Genomic DNA, 24,206 nt, shown 5'->3' with positions numbered 1-24,206 from the left:
AAATTGAGCATAGCAAAAACATGTGAGAAAAAAAAAAAAAAAGCTACGTCTTGTAAATATATTCTTTTTTCATTTGAAAAGAATACTAGAGGTTTTTTATTATTATTATCATTATTTTTTATATCTAGGAACATCTATATTGGAGATTTCAACCCACAATTCCTATCTTGATCGGTTGAAAGCTATGCTCGAGTTGGCCGAAGAATATTAAAGTTATACATATATTATTAAATCTTGAAATATATATATATATATATACACACACTATAGAAATTTGGGTTCTTGTGACGTTTTTCAAATATCACAAAATCCTTTCATGACGTTTTTAACGACGTCACCTATGCCCCAATCACGAAAGGTATTCGAGACGTTTTTAAAACGTCACGAAAAATAGCATTTGTGACGATTTAAAAACGTCATGCAAAATATCATCTTTCGTAACACTTTTTTAACGTTAAGACATTAAGAAAAATGATTTCGTGATGCTTTTAGACCGTCACGAATACTACTTTTTGTGACATGTAAAAAACGTCACGGTAAATGAATTATCGTGACTGAATTAGAATTTATGACAGTTAAACAACATCATGAAAAGAGAATTCGCAGCGAAAAAAGGTCATATGTGACAAGCTTTTGTGACGTTTTAAGAACATCATAACAAATAGATTCTGTGACGTTTTAAAAATGTCACGAAAAATTATATTTTGTGACGATCAGAAAACGCCACAGAAAATAGATGCGATTTTGCTGACAGACGTCACGGAAGACAAATTTCATATAATTAAATCGTCGATCGACATCGTGAAGACATGAATTTATATAACAAAGTTGAAATCATATAGGAACAAAGTATTCTTCAATTTGCTAGCACAATATATTAAACACAACATGTTCAAATTAGTACAAGTTCAAAGTATTCTACAATTTGCTAGTATAATAATATTCTTTACACATACCATGTTTAAACTACTACAAGTACAGAATACAAAATGAAACATGTTTCACACACCAACCCAACAAAGATGCTCATTCATCAATTAGTTGCATTCCTAATTGTTGACTTCTTTGAGTTCGTGAAATACCTAATGAATAAAACAATACTCAAATTAGATAAATGAATAACTACGCACATCAATCCTCTTCTAACATAATTTGATTAGCTATATTCACAACATTACTGACAAATTTCATAAATTAATCTCTTTTATCAAGTAACAACAATTTGCTTCACTAAATCAATAAAATGAACAAAATAAGCAAAATATCAAGTAGAGCTAGCTCACTAATATGGTCTAACACATATTGAAATGTATAAATGATTCATAATTTTACCTATTAAAAGCTAATTAGATAAAGTAATGAAAATTATATTTACCACATACCTTTGATTGCTCTACAAAGGCTTTACAATCCATGCAAATATTGTGCTACCCAAAACAGGGAATTGAAAAAATGATAAGATCCCTAAGTTATGAATAAAGAAACATTGAGAGTTTAGAATTGTATCCAAAATACTACAAACTATATTCTTCAACCAGTAAATGCAATGGTTATAAATTCTAATATCCGCTACTTGAACTAAATAAAAAAGTGAAATTTGAACTTACCAAGACTCTTCCTAAGAAAAGGTAGTAGAGCCACATGTTTCATTGTTTTAATGTCTCCTGCAGTTTAAGATCAAACATCTCAACTCAACTCCTTATCGACCTAAGATGAATGGTGCAGTGGAAGCTACCAACAAAAACATAAAAAGAATCGTTGAAAAGATGACTGTAACTTACAGGGACTGGCATAAAATGCTTCCATTTACCTTACATGGTTATCGCACCTCAGTCCGTACGTCAACTGGGGCAATGCCATTTTCATTAGTTTATGGTCTGTTGAAGTAGAAATTCCATCATTGAGAGTTATCATGGAAGCTAAGTTATAAGAGGCTGAATGGGTCCAAAGGCATTATGAGCTTCTAAATTTTGTAAAAGAAAAGAGATTGACGACATTATGCAGAGGACAACTTTACCAAAGAAGAATGATGAAAGCCTATGACAAGAAGGTGCATCCACGAAGGTTTAGAGAGGGAGATTTAGTTCTAAAAAGAATCCTTCCGTTCCAGAAAGATCATTGAGGCAAATGGACACCAAATTATGAAGGACCATTTGTGGAAAAAAAGGCTTTCCATGGAGGAAAATTAGTTATGGCCAAGTTGGATGGCGCGAGATTTTAAATCCAGTCAACTCAGATCATGTTCGAAAGTATTATGCATACAATCTATTTCGAAAAATTTCACTTTGATCTCAGTATTTTACTTGAAAGACATTTTATATATCTATTTTGTAGACACCGTATTTGGTCCGGCTCGTTTTTAAAATTAAAAAAGTCATTATTATTATTGATTTATTTTATTATGTTTATTGATTTAGTTTAAAATAACATAATTTACTTTATTATAAGTTTTAATGTCAAGCTTTAATTAAATAAAATAAAATTTTAAAAATAGATTTTGTTTGAAAATAATTAGTTTTATTAGGATTTTATTTAATTGGTTATAAGATTTAAAAAACTGTTTTTTCCCTCGTTTGATTTTTTCCTTCATGTGTGTCCTCTCCCTTTTTTACCATTATATTTATGTGTATTTAAGAAGGGCTAGTGGAGAGGGAAATGACACACAGAGAATCCATACAGAGAAGAGGAATAAATAAATTTTCATTCATTTCCTCCTGTCTCTCCACCATCACCTTCTCTTCTTCTCCACCCACACTGGCGACCCCACGACATCGGCAGGCAGGCCCAACGACCTCTAGTGATGATACTCCGGCTGCACATGTCCCCGGCGACCACAAGTTTCGACAACTCGCAGCACAGTAGTCCGACGCAAAGCTCTACAATCCCGACGGACAACAATAATATAACGAACCGGGCTACCCACCTGCAATAGCATGAAATTTCGACAACCTGACTCCCACCTCAAGTGCTCCGACTTCAGACCTATGGACACATGAAGAAATTCCTCTCTGGTTTGTAAAAAAATGCTTTGGGAAATGATTTGACTTTTTAAATAGGTTTGTTTTAAATTTGATTCTTTTTATTTTTAAAATAAGTTTGTTTCAAATTCGATTTTTTTAAAATAATTTTTTTTAAAATAAATTTGTTTTACATATATGATTTTTTTTTTATAATAAGTTTGTTTTAAATATGATTCTTTTTTAAATGAAATTGTTTTAAATTTGATTTTTTTTTTGTAGAAGTTTGTTTTAAATTTGATTTTTTTTAACAAGTTTATTTTAAATGTTTTTTTTTTAAGTTTTAAGGAAGTTTGTTTTATACGGATTTCAAATCCAAGCAAAATGAAGTTTTACTTTTAAAACAAATTTCAAACAATAAAACATTTATGTTTTAAAAAAGAAATTAAATAGTATTCCAAGGTGTTGACACATTGGCAAGAGGTTTGAATATTGATGTGCCGTGAACTAAAATTATGTTTTTATTTATTGATTTTTTTCTACTAAATAATTATTTCAAAAACCCCAATGACAGAAATTAGAACCTTCCAATGTTCTCGAATTGATAAAATTTTTCTAATGGTCTTCGTGCCACTCATACCTATTAATTCATGTCTTATAACAAAGTGTGAATTAATATAACGTGAGACATTCCAATCAAAATACAAAAATAGTTTTCTTTTGGATCAAATAAAATAATGGGATAATGTTTGACAATATTTGGTACCATTTTCGAACGGGTGTCATAAGGTGCTAACACATTCCCTATACGCTCAATTGACTCCCGAACCTAAAATCTGTTTTTCGTAGACCAAGTTTTTAAAATAGGTGACCAATCCCACCTCATAGATAATTGGTGGTGACTCCAAACCCTTATCTCGAAAGAGACCCTTCAGGAAATGACGTCGGTCGCTCCGTGTCGCAATGACGTTGTAACAGCTTGGTGACTCCGTTGGAGACCTTTTGAGAGTCAAGCCATTATTTTTTATCATTTATTATCCTATTATATATGTTTTTTTTGTTTGCTTTGTTTTTTTAAAATGTTGTATTATTTTATAATTAATTTGATTTAGCATCACATGCATCTCGTACAAATACACAAGCCTCCTACCCGAGCTTTACCTTTAAGATTAGATCGGAGATTGATTAGTGTGACCTGAAGGGATCAGATCCCGCAGCGGAAGCGCGCGAACATGTGTACTTCGATCTTGTCATATAATTACAACAAAGAAAAGACATATAAACATGAATGAAGGATAAATTAGTGATACATACCTTTGAAGACACCTCTTTAATATAGACACCAACGCCACCACAAAGTCTTTCTTGCTATCCTCTGGATATTAAGAATTCGGTTTGTGGGAACCGTCTTATAATTGACAGGGAGTTGAGAAATCGAGAGATAGCTTTTCTCGTTTAAAGTTTCAGAAACTCTATCAACCGACGTTCGAGCATTAAAGGGAATGAGAGAGCCTCCATTTTATGGGAAAGGAGGAGTGAGGGGGAAGTCACCACTTCCCCAATCACTTCCCCACTTCCCACTATTAAATATGGGAAGTAGGAAAACCTCCCACTTTCCACCACTCCCATTTTCTTTTTCCCTATTTTTTCCTTTTATTTTAATTAAATCTAATTTAATTAATTATAAAAAACTATTAATTTAATTTAATTAAATCTAATTTAATTTAACCAAATTAATATATCACATTAATTTAATTTAATTAAACTTAAATTAATCAACTATATTAGAATCAAATTCTAATATTCATATCTCTTATAATTTTGAATCCAATTCAAAATTAACTTTATATTATAATGTATCAACATACATTATATTAATTGCATCTCGTACAATTAACCTTAATTCCCTTTAACTAATTTGAATAATTCAAATTCTTTTCAAGACTAACTATTTTTAACTATCCTTTATGAGCTAGCAAGGGGATCTAATGGACCTACATATTGGAAGCTCCAACGATATGAGATTAATTGATTAAACTCATTAACCATATTAATCAACATTCGTTAATTGTCGGTCACTCCACTAAAGACCCACAATTGCACTCTTCTCACTGTAGAATATTTTGCGTCAATGGATTTTGACCATTAACGATAAGTCAATCCTTCACGAGTGTTCGTAACCACAGCTGGGCCAAATTACCGTTTTACCCTTGTATTACATCTTATGCCTTAAGTACCGCTGATCCTCTAATGAACAACCCGGTTATGATCCAACCAATAACCGGAAGTCCCTCTTGGACCAGTGAAAGGGTGGGGCCCCTTGTTCAAGTCTTGGAGTCAGTACTTAAGAGAACACTCATCTACTTACCCTAAAGTCGAGAAGAAGTGAATTCCATCTTGTGTAGTTATGTTTCCAACTCCCCACTCGGTCTCGTCCCCAAAATGGTAGGCATATTGAGTCGGCGATTCGGGCCACTCTCACTCATACAAATCAAAGGATGAGTCCTAACAGGCAGGAGTCCATAACTCACTCAAAATTGAGATTGAGTTACCTAGTCATCCTATTGAAATATTAATCTATTAGCTAACGGCGTTACAACTAAACATTAATTATTTCGCGGTCCGGTCTTATACAAACTCATTGTATAGGATACCCCTACTCAAATGTCTGCACATGAACGACCTGGATCAAGTCATTTGTAACTATTACAAAGTGGACCGTATCTATAGGGTTGCCAGGATAAGGTACCCAACCTTATCCATATACTATAGATCCTTTAGGTTACTATTGGAACATTATCCACCTGTATATCGAATATATACTATATATATATACACTGTATATCAAATATATACACTGTATATAAAATATATATTGTATACCTGTTATATACTGTTCCAGTTACATGACATAACCTCAGATGTTAGTTTATTGGATTTTAGTTAATGCAATTCTATCAATAACAACTTTATTGAATGAATATTTGTTTTATGTTTACAAACCACGAGTTTAGGGCATAAAATCCAACACTTCATGGAATTCTGGTTCCCGTGCAGGCTTGTGAAATTCTCCATTCAAGTTGACCATACTGCGAAAGGGTATGGAAGATTTGGGGTCCGTTTTTCCTCTAGGTTGTGTAGGCATTAACTTTACCTTAATCTTAGCATAGAGTTCCACTATTTATTTATTTATTTACTTGTTTATTTTGTTTGCGTTGGTGTTAATAAAATGATTCATTTAAAAGAGTCTCATGCATTTACAAAAGTTTCTCATTTCTCACTTTATTTATTTTTACTATTATTATTAAAGTAACCGTTACAACAATAAAAAAAAGAGTTTCACAACTTTCCTTTTTCCTTTAAATTATTTTCTGTCAATTGTGCCAAAATTGACCTAAGTCTTAAATCATTAATATTGATAGTAAATTAAAGTATGAGTTCTAGTAAGGCTCCTATCCAAGAATGGAAAGAGTAAGACCAAGAAATTGTTCGTCAATGGTCAGAGAACATGCAACATACTCATGGTGACGCATTATCAAAGAATAGCATCACGCCATTTCAAAGTGTAACATTCCCAGAAGATCAGTTGAATGCCTTGAGATGATTGTGGGAAGGCTTAAGATCAAATAGAAAGACCAATTCATAAAAAAATATTGCCACATAGTGCATCTTATGTACGTACGAGTCAAATTCTTAGTGTTGAGAGCATTAGTTCGACATTTGGATCCGGCCTATAGATGCTTCACTTTTAGCTTAATGGATATAACCCTAACTATTGAGGAATACCACACTCTATTACAAATACCACTGCAAGAGAAAATTGAGGTTTATTCCTATGATAATGGGTTTACATTGAAAAGGGCGGTATCGTTGCTTGTACGAAAGATATCTGCTGGTGAGATTGAAAAAGACGTGAAAAGGAAGGGAGAAAACACAAGCTTGCAGATAGAATATATCCTGAGTCTTCAACAGAGATTCGTTAATGAAGAAAGGGAGCTATCACTGTTAGCTCTGTGCTTATTCAACTTGGTTTTATTCCCTAAAGTTAGTGGGCACAGTGAAGAGCGAGTGGTCAAGCTATTTGTTAAGGTAGAGATAGGAGTTAATCTTGTAATACCCATCCTTGCAAAAACCTTCTGAGCACTAAATTTTTGCAGATCGAGAGGAGTAGGAAAATTTATAGGCTGTGCTCAGCTGCTATACATTTGGGTCCTTAGCCATATAAATTGTCCACCAGAGTTAAAGTGTCCTCAGGTCAAATTTTCAAGATCATGGAGTAGATTGCAGAATTCCATCCTTGAATTCAACCAAGGGGAGTTGAGTCAAATCCACCTAGAGAAAGAGGAGTGGAACACTTTCTTCGTAGGACTAAGGTTAGAAAACGTGGAGTGGAGGGCCCGATGGATGTCAACCAAACCTATGATGTATACCTGTGGCAAATTTCACAGTTTACCATTATTGGGTCCATGGGGATGCGTATCTTATGCTCCATTAATGGTGCTGCGCCAGATATGTGTACGTCAGTTTATCCTAGCCACACATGATTTAAGAAACTCTGAATTTGCCTATGATATTGGGTTTTGCAAAAAAAAAAATTCAAAAGATCGTAAAGGCGTGGAAAGTGATTGTCAGAACTCAAAGTGGCAATTACCACAATAATACATTTGAAGGATACAAACAGTGGCATTTGAATAGGGGAAAAACTGTGGTTCTTCTACCAACCGACAAAGGCAAAGGGAAGCTAGAGGTTCCCGCCAGGAGAATTCTTGTCGAAATGAGCCCAAATCAGTCTACTCAACTGAAGGTTCGCAGGATAGAGTACGAGCCGCAAGGAGGGAACCCCACAAGAGTTAGAATTGCAGCAAGCAAGAAGAGAGGCCGATGACCAAGGGAAAGAAAACAAATCATTGGAAGTAGAGGTCTGGGACCTTAACAGAAGAATATATTGAGTAAGAAGGGAAACAGAGAGCTCATAGGCAGCCTTAAGGGCGTGAGACAATCAAATATCACAACAAGAAACTAAAATTGCTTCTCTACAGGCAAAAATCTTGTCACTTCGTGAAAAAGAGGTACAATTAGCTCAATATGCCCAAGAAAATCAACGATTGAGGGAAACTGTTCAGGAGCTTATGAGTCATCTCGATAAAACCCAGAATGTTGCTGATGGGTTAATGCAGGATTATGCCCATATCAAGGAACAATACAACCAAGTGGGGTATGAATTAGACCTTGTGAGGTGCGATAACACATTGTTACGTCATAATTCAAAACATGTTCTCACCCAAGTTAGACAGGCAGCATGTAGGGCAGATGGTTTAGTTGAAGAGGCACGAGCTCTCATGTCTGCCATTGCCCCTACACACCCGAATGGCAAAAGCAGACTAAATTTCCTGGGCAAACTTCGGCAAGATGTAAAGCATTGGGGACAGTTAACACTCTACTTTAATGTACTTTCAATTTCATGATTTAAGCATTAGGGTTCAAATTTGGCATAATTGTTGCTTTCTTGTAATCTTCATTTATTTACCCAATTTATAATAAAACCACGAACTTATTTATTTATGGTTTTCTTTCTCTTTCTTTATGTCTTATATTTTTATTAAAACAAAAAAGATTGTTCAAGATAGCTCGCTCACCGGCACCACATTGCACTTACCGTACCAGACACAGTGCCAGATTAATGAAGGAAGATCAAAAAGTTGAGCAGGAGAAAACAAGGAAAGATATTGAGGAGTTGCGCGAAAAGTTAGATGCCATCCTCCTCGCGTTAGAAAAAGGCAAGGCAGCTGTGAATCCTGCTACATCTAGCAACCCCGCCCATGAGCTGCAAGAAACCCCGCCTTATCCACCTGGGCACGGTCCACCTCTTAGACCAGTGGCAGAGGGTTTCATGCCACAATATACAACGTACAACTCTCTGTGTGACGTCTCGATTGGTCAATATCTACATCCCTTTGTTAAGGGAGCTCAGCAAATCCCAATTAACATCATTTTTCGAGAGCCTGAGCAAATGATGTCACCTCTTCCAGTCCTTAATATAAGTGGTCTCCCAGCCAAGACAGACCCAGTCAGACAAAGTGTCACCAGTAACGAGAAGTTCAAAGTTCTGGAAGAAAGATTAAGAGCAGTAGAGGGGACGAATGTTTTTGGCAATTTTGATGCCTCTCAATTATGTTTGGTATCTGAATTAGTCCTCCCTCCGAAATTTAAGGTGCCAGAATTCGAGAAATATGATGGTTCTTCTTGTCCTACGAACTACTTTATAATGTACTACAGGAAGATGGAAGCATACGTCCAAAATGACAAAATTTTTGATACACTGTTTTCAGGATAGTCTATCTGGTCCAGCTTCTCTTTGGTATATGCAGTTTGATAGCTCTCATGTCGGTTCGTGGAAGAATCTGGCCGACTCCTTCCTAAAGCAATATAAGCATAACATAGACATGGCTCTAGACCGTTTGGATTTGTAGAGGATGGAAAAGAATAGCACAGAAAGCTTCAAAGAGTATGCTCAAAGGTGGAGGGATACGACAGCTCAAGTCCAACCTCCTTTAATTGATAAAGAGCTTTCTTCCATGTTCATCAACACTTTAAAACAACCTTTCTATGATCGGATGATTGGAAGTGCTTCCACAAATTTCTCTGATATTATGACCATCGGAGAAAGAATTGAGTATGGGGTCAAGCATGGTCGATTAACTGGTATTGCTAGTGAGACACCAGCCACGAAAAAGGCAAGTTCGTCGAAGAAGAAGGAACGTGAGGTGCAAATGGTAGGAGCAGACCGACATTCTTGGAAACAACAACCGTATGGTTGGACACCACGATACGCTCCGTATTATTACCCAACGCCATAAGGGTATAATCAACCATATGTAAATAATGCAACTTCATATTACTCCCTTTATGCCTCTCAAAATTTTCGACCCCCGACCAGTCAAAATTTCCAACCTAAGGGTCAACAACATAATACATTCTAGACTCAGTTCAACCAAATCCCCATGACTTATACTGAGCTTCTGACTCAATTATTTCAGAATAATCAGTTGGCGCTTGTACTTGTAGATTCGATCCAACCTCTATGCCCAAGATGGTATTGTGCAAATGCCCGTTGTGACTATCACGTAGGAGCCATAGGGCATTCAACAAAGAACTACACTGCATTGAATTACAGAGTTCAAGCTTTGATCAAGGCAAATTGGTTGAACTTTAAAAAAGAAAATGGGCCTGATGTAAGTAAGAATCCCTTATCGAATCATCAGAACCTCCAAATAAATGCAGTTGAATGCCAAGGGATTGAGTCAAAGAGTAAGGCTACATAAATTACAACCTCTATGGACGAACTATTTGAAATTCTCTTGGGCGGTGGATATGTATCAGTGGAGTACGTATACCCAAACCTCAAGTATAAAGGGTATGATGAAAGTTTGACGTGCCCGTTCCATGCTAGGGCAAAAGGACACTCTCTAAAGCAATGAAACAATTTTCAGATGAAAGTTCAAGAGTTGTTAGACTGAAAAGTCCTTACTGTTGCAAAATCCCACCACATGAAAGGGATAAATGTCGTGGAGGATGTCTCGACTGCTGAAAGCTCAAATGCCTCTTTTAAGTCAAAACCTCTCACCATCTTTTACCGTGAAAAGCCTGATGCACCAAACAGCAATTAGAAGTCGATCAATATCATGGTCTCAACTTTTTTCGAGTATAAAAGTTCCAAAGCAATGCCTTGGAGATATGAGTGTAAGGTGATTGTTGGGCAAGAGGTATCATCTCCTTCACTCTTAGTTGACCATATCACTGGAGTAGGAGGTTTGACACGAATTGGGAGATGTTATACACCAGGTAGCTTGCTTAAGCATGTGAACGAGCCTACAAGTGAAAAGAATAAGGAGAAAGCAAGTGAGAAGAAGAAGGAGAAGGTATAGAAAGATAGAAAGGGGAGGGCCAAACTAAATGATGATATTTATGATGAACTGGAGGAAGCAATTGTTGTAAAGGATGCAATTCCTAAACAACCTATGTCCGAAGAAGAGACTCAAGAGTTTCTAAAGCAAGTGAATACAAAGTTATTGAACAACTCGGTCGAACACCTGCAAATATCTCTATATTGTCTTTGTTGTTATCCCCTGAAGTGTATCGGAATACACTGTTGGAGGTCTTGAAGCAGTCTTTCGTTTGACAAGACATCACAGTAGACAATTTGAGCAACATTGTGGGTAACATAACGGCATCTAGCTCTATCACTTTTACAGATAAGGAGATACCACCAAAGGGTACATGACATACTAAAGCTCTCTACATCTCAGTTAAGTGTAAAAACTTCCTAGTAGCAAAAGTTCTTATTGACAATGGATATTCTTTAAACATAATGTCGAGATCCACGCAAGAGAAGTTACCGGTTGATATGTCCCACACGAGGCCTAGTACTGTGATAGTAAGAGTTTTCGATGGAGCTCGCAGCGCTGTTGTTGGGGATATTGAGATCCCGATCCAGATAGGTCCTTGCACCTTTGACATAACATTTCAAGTTATGGATATTACATCAGCTTATAGTTTCTTGCTGGGGCGACCGTAGATACATTCGGCAAGAGCAGTTCCATCCACTTTACATCAGAAAATTAAGTTTGCAGTTGACCAAAAGTTGGTGATCATATTGGGGCAGGAAGACATTCTCGTCTCAAGGCTTGCTTCGATACCATATGTTGAAGCAGCAAAAGAAGCTTTTGAGTCTTCATTCTAGTCATTCGAGATTGCAAATGCTACAACTTTACATGGGAAGTTTGGAAGGCCTAAGCCACGACTATTGGAGGTCGTTTTTAAGGGAGACAAGGGGAGCTTAGACAAGCTGCTGAGAATGGCTAAGAACACAAGGAGGTTTGGGCTAAGGTATAAGCCAAATAGAGGCGACATCACCAGAGTGCAGAACAGTGAAAAAGCAAAACGTCTAGCAAGATTTGGGAATAGGGAGCATGATTACCTAATAAGGACTGTTCCACCTCTCAGCCACTCTTTCAGAAGTGCCAACATAATCCATTAGGAGTATGGTGAGAGTTCTGCAGTGGCAGCAGTGACAGAAGAAAGAGAGCAAACCGAACCTTTTGTCTTCCTGTGTCCAGACGGTTTCAAGTTGAGCAATTGGAGCGTGTTAGAGCTATCGTCTTTTGTAAAGAATAAGTCAAAGTAATTGTCCATTTTCCCTCCATTTTCTTAATTAATAAATTAATTTTCTATTCCATGTACATTCTATCTAGACCTATCATTTGCCTATAATTCTTCCATATCAATAAAGTTTAAGTTCATTCACTTTGTTTCTTTGTTTTGCTATTTCTCTGAGCCAATTTATTTATTTGTTTCATTTTCCTTTCTTTTCTCCCTTATTATGTCTTAAGCAGTAATATTGAGATTGAATGTGATAATGGTTCTAAATATAAGCTCGATACATGTATATACAACGTCGAGTTTGATGAGGAATGGATGGTGAGTGATTACGCTTGTCTACATGCGTAAAAAGAAGGTTTTAGATGCTGTTTTTACAATGTTTCAGCTTTGTTTCAGATTTTTCTCGGTCGTTTGAGTTCCAATTCATGCAAAATTCATATATTATGGTTTGTGGTTGGCTTATATTGTATTTATGACATTTTAGGACCATTTGGGAGTGCAAATTAATCAAAAGAAGCAAAAAGACGAAAAAAGCTTCATGGGAGGCGCCAGGCGCCTGCGTGCCTCCAGAAAAACAGTTTTTCTTCCAACTTTGCCCTTAATGAAACGCGTCTTCCAATGCGTTTTGGTGGTTCCAACCGATGCATACGTGTAGAAGAAGTGTTCCACTATCAGTTTGAGCACGATTTGGTCAGTCAAAAGTGTTGGAAATGGGTGATTCACCATCGTTTTAGGACCTACCTAACCAATTCTGCACAGCTATAAATTCCAGCAACTTCTCCACCAAAATCATCAAGCCTTGCTTCCTTCTCTTGATCATTTTTAGTGTCTCTTTATTGCTTTCTAAGTACTTTTGAGTTGCTTTCATTAGTTGCTTTTGGTTTTTAAATCCCGAGCACTTTACATTCCTTTATTGAGCTTTGTTTTGTTTCCATTTGTACTTAGTCATTTTCTACTTATTAAAATATATAAAAATCCAGCACTTTGCTTATCTTCCCTTTGCCTTTACTTTATTTTTAGTTAAGAGAGCTGTGTTTTTGGAGGAAAGAGCACGTGACACTCCCCCTTGCTTGAAAGAGAAGGGCGAAGCTCTCAATCCCGATAAAAACTCTCCGTTAGTTAACTTTTGTTTTTCACACATGCATTCCACATTCAACCATTTTACTTGCTGTATTTTCTTCAATATGTCTTTCTAAATTCCCGTCTCTAGCCCAGTTATGGATAGTTAGCCTTTTATGTCTAAAAAGGGTTGCTAAGAAGTAGTGTTTTTGCTTTCCATTCATTGCTCAACATGTTTTCCCAAAAAGTTAGGATTTAGAGAAGGCCACTGTAAGTCTTAACAAGTCAATACTGAAAAGGTTGCTTATTTGCATTGTTGAGTGGTTAAACCGAGGAGAGGAGCGCCTTATACATAAGGGTTTCGCATAAGTAGCCTAGACATAGGACCTTAACCCGAGGTTGCGACTATTTCCATCCTAAAACTAAGATATCTCTCATAATAGACATATTAGGGAATGTCTTAGGACTTTGAACTTGCTTAGACATAAGTCAAGTGAGAAGCGTAGTCGTTGGTTTCTAAAGTAAAATGCATATTATCCTTAGCATGTCCTTGATTCTTTGTTGGCTAACTTGAAGTAATTCGGGCTAGGTTTTATCATTATAAGTCCAAATCCCAAATCCAAAACCATTATTTGTGACCACTTCCCATTTTACAAGAATCACTCATTTCAACATTCACTATTCTTTAAAACTTTAGAGTTTGGAAATTATTTAGAAGTCCTTGAGGATCGATACTTGGATACTCCATCCATTTTATATTACTCTGACAGGTGTGCGCTTGCATCTATATAATTGTTACCACGCTTAGTGCGTGCGTCCAGCATAAACGCCCAGTCAAGTTTTTGGCGCCGTTGCCGGGGACTTTAGTTTTAAAATTATTTTCAAATTCTTTTAGTTTTTATTTTTGTGAATTGTTGTTGGGTGTAATTTCCATCCACCGTTTTTGTTCTATATTTTTGGTCGTTTATCTCACAAGGGTAAGTTAAAGTGCATGAGCACAAGATCTTTTCTTCTACCCCTTGACCCTGAGATTGAGCGGACCCTTCGAAAAACTCGAAAGGAGCAAAGACTTCGAAAACAACTAGAAAAGCAAAAAGAGAGAGAAGGTGAAATCAGTCCTGAAAGTGAGGTAGAGAGTACGAGCACATCAATGGCAGATATTCCACCTCGTGATCCGGTTGATCCACCTGCTGTTAACGGTAATATGAGGGATCATGCAAGAAATGATGAATTCAACCATATCCAGATGGCGGACAACAGAGACGTGGCAATGCGAGAATATGCCGCCACGGCTTTTCAGAACTTTGATTCAAGGATAGTCAACCCTATTCCAGCCCACGCAAACTTTGAGCTTAAACCAATGATGTTCCAAATGTTGCAGACAATTGGACATTTTGGAGGGCAGGAACATGAGGATCCACATGATCATCTGAAATCATTCATTCAAATTGCAAATGCATTTCGATTACCTGGTATAACAGACGATGCTCTGAGACTAACACTTTTTCCATTTTCTTTGAAGGACCAAGCTAGAGCATGGCTCAATGCATTTCCACCGGGATCCATCACCACATGGGGGTCGTTAGTGGAGAAGTTCTTAACAAAATTCTTCCCACCTACTCGCCACGCTGATATCAGAGAGGAGATCATCTCCTTTAGACAGTATGATCGTGAACCTGTTCACGAGGCGTGGGAGAGATTTAAAGAACTAATCAGGAAATGTCCGAACCATGGTTGCCGGCATGCATCCAGATAGAACATTTCTTTAGAGGTTTAGATCATCCTACTAAGATGATGCTAAACAATGCTGCCAACGGAGCCTTTACAAAGAAGACATTCAACGAGATAGTTGACATCCTAAATGACTTAGCTTCACACAACGAACTATGGTGTTCGCAAAGATCTAGGGCAGCACCAAAGAAGCAAGATCCAGCTGGAGTTTTGGCTCTGGACATTGCGACCTCGATGCAAAAAGAGATGGTTACAATGAACCAGAGGCTAAAAGAGATGGCATTGGGAATAAAAAATTCATTAGCCACGCCGATACAACCTGTGCAGTCGGATTATTGCACTCCTGCCCCTGTTTGCCAAGTCAACGATCTCATTTGTTCATTTTGCAGTGAAAACCATATTTATGATAATTGTCCACATAACCCTGCTTCCGTTTTTTATGTGGGACATGGTAACAATAGGAACTTTAACCCATATTCGAACACCTACAACCCAGGTTGGAGGCACCACCCTAATTTCTCATGGGGAGGTCAAGGAGGTTCGAGCGGTTTTAATCAAGGGCAGAGCCAGCAGAACAAGCAGCCCTATGTTCCACCTACACAGCAATACATTCCACCACCGCAACAGCAGTACAATCAGAGAACACAGACTCCACCAGTTCAAAATAACAACTCAAATCTTGAGAATATGATGAAGGAGTACATGGCCCGAACCGACGCAGTGATACAATCCCAAGCGGCATCAATGAGGAATTTCGAGACCCAATTGGGACAGCTCGCCAATGAATTGAAGAATAGACCACAAGGTTCTTTTCCAGGCCATACTGAATTACCAAAACGAGAAGGGAAAGAACAGTGCAAAGCTGTCACCCTCAGGAGTGGACTGGCATATGATGGACCAACAATGCCAACAACAGATGTACAGATTCCGTCCACTGAACCAATTGTAAAGATACCAGAAAATCCAACAACACCAGAAAAAGAAAATATTAGAAAAGGTAATGAGGACACCCCGAGTGTTCCCCCACAGGTACAGCCTTCTTTTACCCCTACTCCCCCGTTTCCACAAAGATTAGTTAAGAAAAATAATGATTCCCAGTTTAGAAAATTTTTAGATATTTTAAAACAATTGCATATAAATATACCATTAGTAGATGCTCTAGAACAGATGCCAAATTATGCTAAGTTTTTGAAAGATATAGTTTCTAGAAAGAAAAAAATAGGAGAGCATGAACTGGTAGCCATGACAAAATGTAGTAGTGAAGCTGTAGGCAGCCCGCTACCCATGAAATGTAATGATCCTGGCAGTTTTACCATTCCATGTTCCATAGGAGGAAAAAACTTAGGTAGGGCATTATGTGATCTAGGCGCTAGCATTAATCTTATACCATTATCAGTTTTCAAATCTTTAGGCATAGGAGAAGCTAGACCTACTACGGTTACCCTCCAACTAGCAGATAGATCTATTATAAGACCTGAGGGAAAGATAGAAGATGTTTTAGTCCAGGTGGACAAATTCATTTTCCCTGCGGACTTTATCATTCTAGATTGCGAGGCAGACTTAGACGTTCCCATTATTTTGGGAAGACCATTTCTAGCCACTGGGGATACAAGTTTTAATGTGAGGAAGGGAGAAATTACAATGAGGGTAAATAATGAAGAAGTTAAATTTAACGTTCTAGACGCCATGAAATTACCAGGAGACTTTGAAGAGTGCTCTGCTATAAATAGCTTGAATCCTGTTATGTTTGATGAGTTTTATGACTTATTAGTTACAGAGATTGAAGAAGAGCTTGATAAGATAGTAGAAGGACCAGAAGATGTGGCTAATCCTATTGAAAAAATACAAAAAGAAGAATGCAAGTCGTTACTTCCGTCCATAGTGGAACCACCCACGTTGGAGCAGAAGCCATTGCCGTCGCATTTGAAATATGCGTATCTAGGGGATAACGACACTTTACCAGTTATTATAGCTTCCAATTTATCACTTACTAATGAATATTCTTTATTGCAGATTTTGGAGAAGCACAAAAAGGCCATTGGATGGACGATAGCAGATATCCGAGGGATAAGCCCGGCCTTTTGCATGCACAAAATTCTATTGTAAGAAGATGCTAAGAACTCTATTGAGAGTCAAAGGCGGTTGAACCCAAAGATGAAAGAGGTTGTAAGGAAAGAAATTCTTAAATGGCTTGACGCCGGTGTTATATACCCAATATCCGACAGCAGCTGGGTAAGCCCAGTACAGTGTGTACCAAAGAAAGGGGGTATAACCGTGGTGGCCAACGAGGAGAATGAGCTCATCTCAACCCGAACTGTGAGTGGGTGGAGAGTTTGCATTGACTATCGCAAACTCAACAAGGTAACAAAGAAAGACCATTTCCTCTCCCGTTTATTGACCAGATGCTCGACCGTCTGGCAGGTAAGGATTTCTATTGTTTTTTAGATGGATATTCGGGTTATAATCAAATTACTATTGCTCCAGAAGACCAAGAGAAGACAACATTTACGTGTCCGTATGGTATGTTCGCTTTTAGGCGAATGCCCTTTGGACTATGCAATGCACCCGCGACTTTTTAGAGGTGTATGATGGCCATCTTCTCTGACATGGTAGAAAATATTCTAGAAGTTTTTATGGATGACTTTTCTGTTTTTGGAAATTCTTTCGACGCTTGTTTAGTTAATTTGGAGAGAGTATTGGAGAGATGTGAACAAACAAACCTAGTCCTAAATTGGGAGAAGTGTCATTTCATGGTACAAGAGGGTATTGTTTTGGGTCACAAAATTTCCAAGCAAGGAATAGAGGTAGACCACGCTAAGATAGACATCATTTCAAAGCTACCTCCTCCTACAAATGTCAAAGGGATTAGAAGTTTTTTAGGGCATGGGGGATTTTACCGCCGCTTTATAAAAGACTTTGCTAAAATTTCTAAACCCTTGTGTCAATTGTTAGAACATGATAGACCATTTGTTTTTGATGATGACTGTTTAAAATCATTTGAAATGTTGAAAGTTGCTCTAAGTTCAGCTCCTATAATTATCGAACCTAATTGGGATTTACCTTTTGAGCTCATGTGTGATGCCAGTGATTATGCAATAGGAGCTATGTTAAGACAACGTAAAAACAAGATCTTGCATCCTGTGTATTATGCTAGTAAGACTCTGACCGGTGCACAACTCAATTACACTACTACTGAAAAGGAACTGTTAGCAGTTGTGTTCGCCTTTGATAAGTTTAGGTCTTACATGATAGGCACAAAAGTCATTGTTTTTACTGACCATTCTGCTTTAAAATATTTATTTGCTAAAAAAGATGCTAAACCACGTTTGATACGGTGGATTTTGTTACTTCAAGAGTTTGATATTGAAGTTAGGGACATGAAGGGTACTGAAAACCAAGTTGCTGATCACCTGTCTAGATTGGAATCCCCGCTCTGTGATGATGGAACTGTTATACGTGAACAGTTTATTGACGAGCAACTCTTGCGAGTTGATTCAGTTCCGTGGTATGCCGATATAGCAAATTATTTGGTAAGTCGAATAGTTCCTTATGAGTTCAACAAGCAACAGGTAAAGAAATTTCTAAATGAAGTTCGATGTTATCGTTGGGATGAGCCTTTTTTATATAAGCTAGGACCTGACAATATCTTACGCAGGTGTGTCACAGAAGAAGAGCACGAGGCGATATTAGACGCTTGTCATATGTCTCCATATGGAGGACATTTTGCAGGACACAAAACCGCAGCCAAAGTTTTGCAAAGTGGGTTCTTTTGGCCCACTCTGTTCAAAGATGCACATAAGTTTGCCCAGGTTTGTGACAAATGCCAACGGACAGGTAATATATCTAAACGCCACGAAATACCTCAAACCCCGATCCTGGAGATTGAAATATTTGATGTGTGGGGTATAGATTTTATGGGTCCATTTCCATCTTCTAATGGTAAGCTTTATATATTGTTAGCAGTAGATTATGTTTCGAAATGGATAGAAGCCATTGCAACTGCTACCAATGATTCCAAAGTTGTCATTCGTTTTCTGCAAAAGCACATTTTTACGCGTTATGGAACCCCGCGTTGTCTGATAAGCGATGGGGGGGCTCATTTTGTGAATAAGTCTATGCAAAAGTTGCTGACTAAATACAATGTGCGTCATAGGGTTGCAACAGCATATCATCCTCAGTCGAATGGGTTAGCCAAAATATCTAATAGGGAGATAAAAAACATTTTAGAAAAAACTGTAAATCTTAACCGTAGGGATTGGTCTTTTAAGCTTGATGATTCACTTTGGGCATATAGGACAGCATTTAAGACTCCCCTCGGCATGTCCCCCTATAGGCTAGTTTTTGGAAAAGCATGTCATTTGCCTCTTGAGCTAGAATATAAAGCATTTTGGGCTACTAAGAAATTAAATTTTGATTTGTTGGCTGCAGGTGAAGCGAGGAAGTTACAATTGTTGGAATTAGAAGAACACAGGCACTTTTCTTATGAGAATGCTAAGTTGTTTAAGGAAAAAACTAAACAGTGGCATGATAGGCGTCTTTGGCCGAACAGTCTTCAAGAAGGTGATCTGGTTCTGTTATTCAACTCTAGGTTGAAACTTTTCCCTGGAAAACTTAAGTCTAGATGGTCTGGTCCCTTTCAAATTTTTAAAGTCTACCCATATGGGGCAGTGGATCTAGTTGACTCTAAGGGAAATGTTTTTAAAGTAAATGGGCAGAGACTTAAGCCGTATTTTGGAGAACCAGTGGATAGAGGAAAAACCTCTATTCAACTTTCAGGTCAATAAATTTTTGCGAAAAATGTTTTTTCCTTCTTATCCGTTTTTGAAAGAACAAAAGTAAAGGAAGGAAGTCTTTGTATCTTGTATTTTCTCTTTGTTTCATTATAAAGTTTTTCTTATTAAGAGAATGTTTTTGAAAACGTTGAAAAAAAAGAAACAAAAAAAACACGTTTAAAAAAAAAAAAAAAAGAATTACGCAGGCGCCTGGCGCCTGCCCTGTTTTCCAGCAGTTCGAATTTCGTTTTCCTTCACGGTTTGGGTTTTAATTTTCGATAGCATAGGCTTTATTTTGGGTCAAACATTAATCCTCTATGATTTAGCTTTAAAAACTTCTCTTCAAACTCAAATTTTGTTTCCCTAATCCTATTTTGTATTCAAATTTGTTTTCTTTTCCTTTTAGGTTTAGGAAACTTAGTTGAACTTAAATGTCAATCCCTTTCCATTTAGGATTTAGTTTGGGGAAAGCTTTAAATAGACCCATTGCCTAAGCTTTACAACTCCACCAAAACCCACACAACTCTCTTCTTCCCCTTGGTTTTTCGGCAAAAACCCACTCCCTTCATCACCCTTGTTTTCGATTTTTCAGCTACCAAAGAGAAGAAGAAATTTACAGCATTTGCTTACATCTATGGCTTCCTCTTCTCAACATACTTCACTTCCTACCTCTTCTACTCAAGCTCCAAATGCCACAAGCATTCCTTTTCCACCATTGGAGAACTTCCAACACCACATAGGTTCAGATTCTAGGCTAGCTGCTGTTAGGGGAGGAAACCCGCTTCAAACATTTGAATGTCCTCCATCCCAAGCTCCTACACAACGTCCTATAATGAGCCCAGATGGTTATGTTAATTTTCAACAACTACCCACCTTTAATATACCTCAAATCAGTGAGTTTAGGGCTGAAAATCCTCAACAACTTCCTCCAATGATCAATCCGGGTATGTACCAACCGTTTATGTTTAACCCGGTTCCTTCCTATCATTTTCCCTTGTCCCAAATGCAAATTCCAGCTAGTGTTCATCCTTATGGAATGCCAAACCCATCTACTCTATTTCCTAGCCTTCCACCTTATTATGGAATGGGTCATTGGGTACCTCCACATAATTATGGTATGATTTCACCTAGAGTTTCCCCACCACCTCAACTTCCATTCCTAGAAAGAGGACCTCAAGCACCCCAATTGAACCCTAACATATCGAGTACCTTCAACATGGGACAACTAAAACCCTTAGAGCCTCCTAGGATGCCAACCCCAACCAATATGCCAATGGATGCAGGAGATGAGCATGGAGGAGAGCAAGAGAAGAGTCATAGCCATAGGCTAGAGCCCGGGGTTTCGATAGGGCAAAAGAGGAAGGGCAAGGAGGTGATGATAGACCCAGAAATTGAAGAAGATGGGAGTAGTAGGCGTCTGACGCCTAAGGATTCATCTATGGAGAACAGGGACGAGGAGCAGTTTTATTCATCTCCATTGATTATTACACCGGAAGATGGTAATGATGATTTTCTACTGGTTTCACGAGGACATTGTTCAAATATGCCGGAAACAGAGGATACCGAGAACGACGTGGTGAGAACAGATACTCAGGAACCTTCCCCATTGGATACACCTACAGAAGGAGCGTTTTGTAGTCACCAAGAGTTGCCTACTGGGGCAATTGGATCTACTCCGTTGGCAACGGATGAGTATGTCACACCGATGGCCACTCTACCAGGGGTAAGGGATGCTCACACTATTGCTTCTAATACAGTTAACCCGCTTGGGTGTGATACAGGTAGATCCAAGGTTGGGGAGAATAGTACTCAAGAACCTACCAGCGAAGAAGATCTTGAGGACACGCAGACGATAAGGGAAATGTTCCAATACAAGAGGCGGGAGAGAAAGAGTTCAAAACGTCGTGCAGTTCAGGCTAAGAAGCCGACAGTGCCCATGAATGAACCTAAAACGAGAGTTGCGAAAGCTAAAGCAGCTGAAGCTAAGAAGAAGGTAGTGGCACCTGGGCCAGTTGATACAATTGAACTAGACTTGTCTGAGGGAGAGGAGGTCGAGACGAAATGGAACGCGGCAAATTTAGCCACTCGAACTTCATTAATGAAATCCCGTAAGATTATGACAGAATTGGGATTCGATCTCACTCTAGGAGATGTGCCTGATGATTGGAGGGAGACCGCTAGAGACAAAGAGTGGAGACCACTCATTCAGCCCATACAATGTGAGGCTTTGGAGTTAGTCAGAGAGTTCTATGCTGCTGTCCATCCCCAGTCACATATAGCCATAGTGCGCGGGAAGGAAATACGGTTTGATGCCACTCAGATCAACTACACCTTTAACATTAAGAATATCAGAGATGCTGTGGGCAATAAGATGTTAGTGACTCCGACTCTAGCACAGCTTGATGAGGCTTTAGAATGTGTTGAGAAGCCCTCTGCCACTTGGGATTTGACTACTCATGTCAAGGTACGACTAAAACCCGAGGATGTTTCCCTAACTGCTGCAGGATGGTTATACATAGTCAAAAACAGAATTCTGCCAACGGAGCATGATGAGTATGTCACTCAGGATAGGGCACTGCTGGTTTATGCCATGCTAAAGGGCATAGATGTGAATTATGGAGAATTGATCAATACTAGTATCCATGAGTGTGCCCACCGAACACGTGGTAAGCTTTATCACCCACGTTTGGTCACTTCTTTATGCTTGCGACAAGGTGTACAGCTCCCTGAGGATCAAATTAAGAGAGATGCCCCAATTGTGGAAGAGAAGAATATTCGGCGTATTATCGCCCATGCGTTACAAAGAAGGGAAGGTACTGGGATGTCTCCTACATCGGAGATCCGTCGTCTCCGAGAGGAGAACCAACAGCTGCGAGATCAGGTTCGAGAAGTCGTGCAACATATCTACAACTTAAGGGCTTCATTGGATTTTGCGGTTTTACCTTCATGGCCTCCAGCGCTAGCTGCTATCCTTGGTCATCCATCTCCCAGCACTGACACTGATCCTAGTCCACAACCTTCGACTTCATGAAGGGGAGGTTCCTTCTTTGCTATTTTTTGTGTTTTCTTCTTTAGGTTAATGACGTAGTTTGCATATTCTAGCATTACTACGCATGTTTTTTTTGTATTGATTATGTTTCGAGCTCAGTTGAAGCATGAATAAATTAGTATCGTTTATCTTCTGATCACTTAAAGTATGCCTTCACTTAACCTTAGTTTAGCTTTTCACATGCCTATTTTGAAGCATCTGTGTTGTGCATGTGATTTCATGTCGATGATGATTATAAGAGATTGTTGAGTTTTCTGTTCTATGCCTGACTAAGCTTTGAGCTATTTCCTTTGTTTATGTGATAAACTCATTTTCTTTTATGTCTTTTTGATCTTTACAGACTTTAAGCTTTTTCTTTGCCCCTATATAGGAAGTCCTTGTCCTTTTTACTGTTAAGCTTTTTTTCATCTGATGCAAAAGTCTTTTCCCAGTGAGGACACTGTCTCTCTTAAGTTTGGGGGGGACAGTCGTTGTGTCAGTCGTTGTTTCAGAAAGATAAGGTGTTATTTATATTTGAAAAATCATGCTATTTTCTTTTGAAAAAGAGTCAGTTGGAAAAACAAATGCTATTAAAAAAAGAAAGTGTTGAAAAGAAAAAAAAAACACAACAAACAATAAAAAAAATTGCAAAAGAGTAAAAAGAGTCTTGTTGAGAGAAAATAAGAGTGGGGAAAAGACTTGTGTTAGAAAGAAAAGAGCGGTAAAAACAATGAGAGTTAAAGAAAACGTATTTATGATTCCCGAGTCCTACTGTAGACACCCATTTAGTTTTAGGTTGGGTGTTGACTTTGAAAATAGCAGTAAAGATGGTGATAAGTGACTTCGTGTTTCTCATTGTCGTCGTTTTATGACCTAGCTGTTAGTTCAAAGTCTTTCTACGAGTAGCTGTGGTTGAAACCGATGTTAGTGTGTGGAAACCTCAGGGGCTAGTAGCCGGTCTGTCAGATGTAAAAGTCTTAGTGTAAGGAGGGAGTGTGCAGATTCCTTAGGGGTATTTGAAAACGTTTTCTGTTTTTGAAAGAGAAAAAAGATTTTGAAAGAAAAAGTTTTTATCATTTCAAACTTGGTTTATAGTGACTAAGTTTACAAAGGCAATAGAATGGTAGGCTCTGACATCTTTTCCTTGAGACAATTTATGATTGAACATCTCGGTTGCTTTTGCTTTTCCTTGTCCATGTGTTAGAAAGCTGATTAAAGTTGCTAAGTTTTGCTTGAGGACAAGCAAAAAGTTAAGTTTGGGGGTGTGATTACGCTTGTTTACATGCGTAAAAAGAAGGTTTTAGATGCTGTTTTTATAATGTTTCAGCTTTGTTTCGGATTTTTCTCGGTCGTTTGAGTTCCAATTCATGCAAAATTCATATATTATGGTTTGTGGTTGGCTTATATTGTATTTATGACATTTTAGGACCATTTGGGAGTGCAAATTAATCAAAAGAAGCAAAAAGACGAAAAAAGCTTCATGGGAGGCGCCAGGCGCCT

General features: G+C 38.0%; 1 non-coding gene across 1 annotated transcript; it reads right to left on the bottom strand.

Moving 5' to 3' along the window:
• Window positions 1-14,806: 14,806 nt before the first annotated feature.
• On the bottom strand, window positions 14,807-14,911 carry LOC148212172 (small nucleolar RNA R71). Its single transcript, XR_015790005.1, has one exon. It is a non-coding gene; the product is annotated as a small nucleolar RNA R71 (small nucleolar RNA).
• Window positions 14,912-24,206: the final 9,295 nt, after the last annotated feature.

The sequence above is a fragment of the Momordica charantia genome, assembly GCF_013281855.1.
Source record: "Momordica charantia cultivar OHB3-1 chromosome 3 unlocalized genomic scaffold, Mcharantia_2.0 BLBB01000003.1, whole genome shotgun sequence".
NCBI classification, from domain to species: domain Eukaryota; kingdom Viridiplantae; phylum Streptophyta; class Magnoliopsida; order Cucurbitales; family Cucurbitaceae; genus Momordica; species Momordica charantia.
Note: the sequence above shows the minus strand (reverse complement) of the source record. Positions and strands in the feature narration are given on the sequence as shown.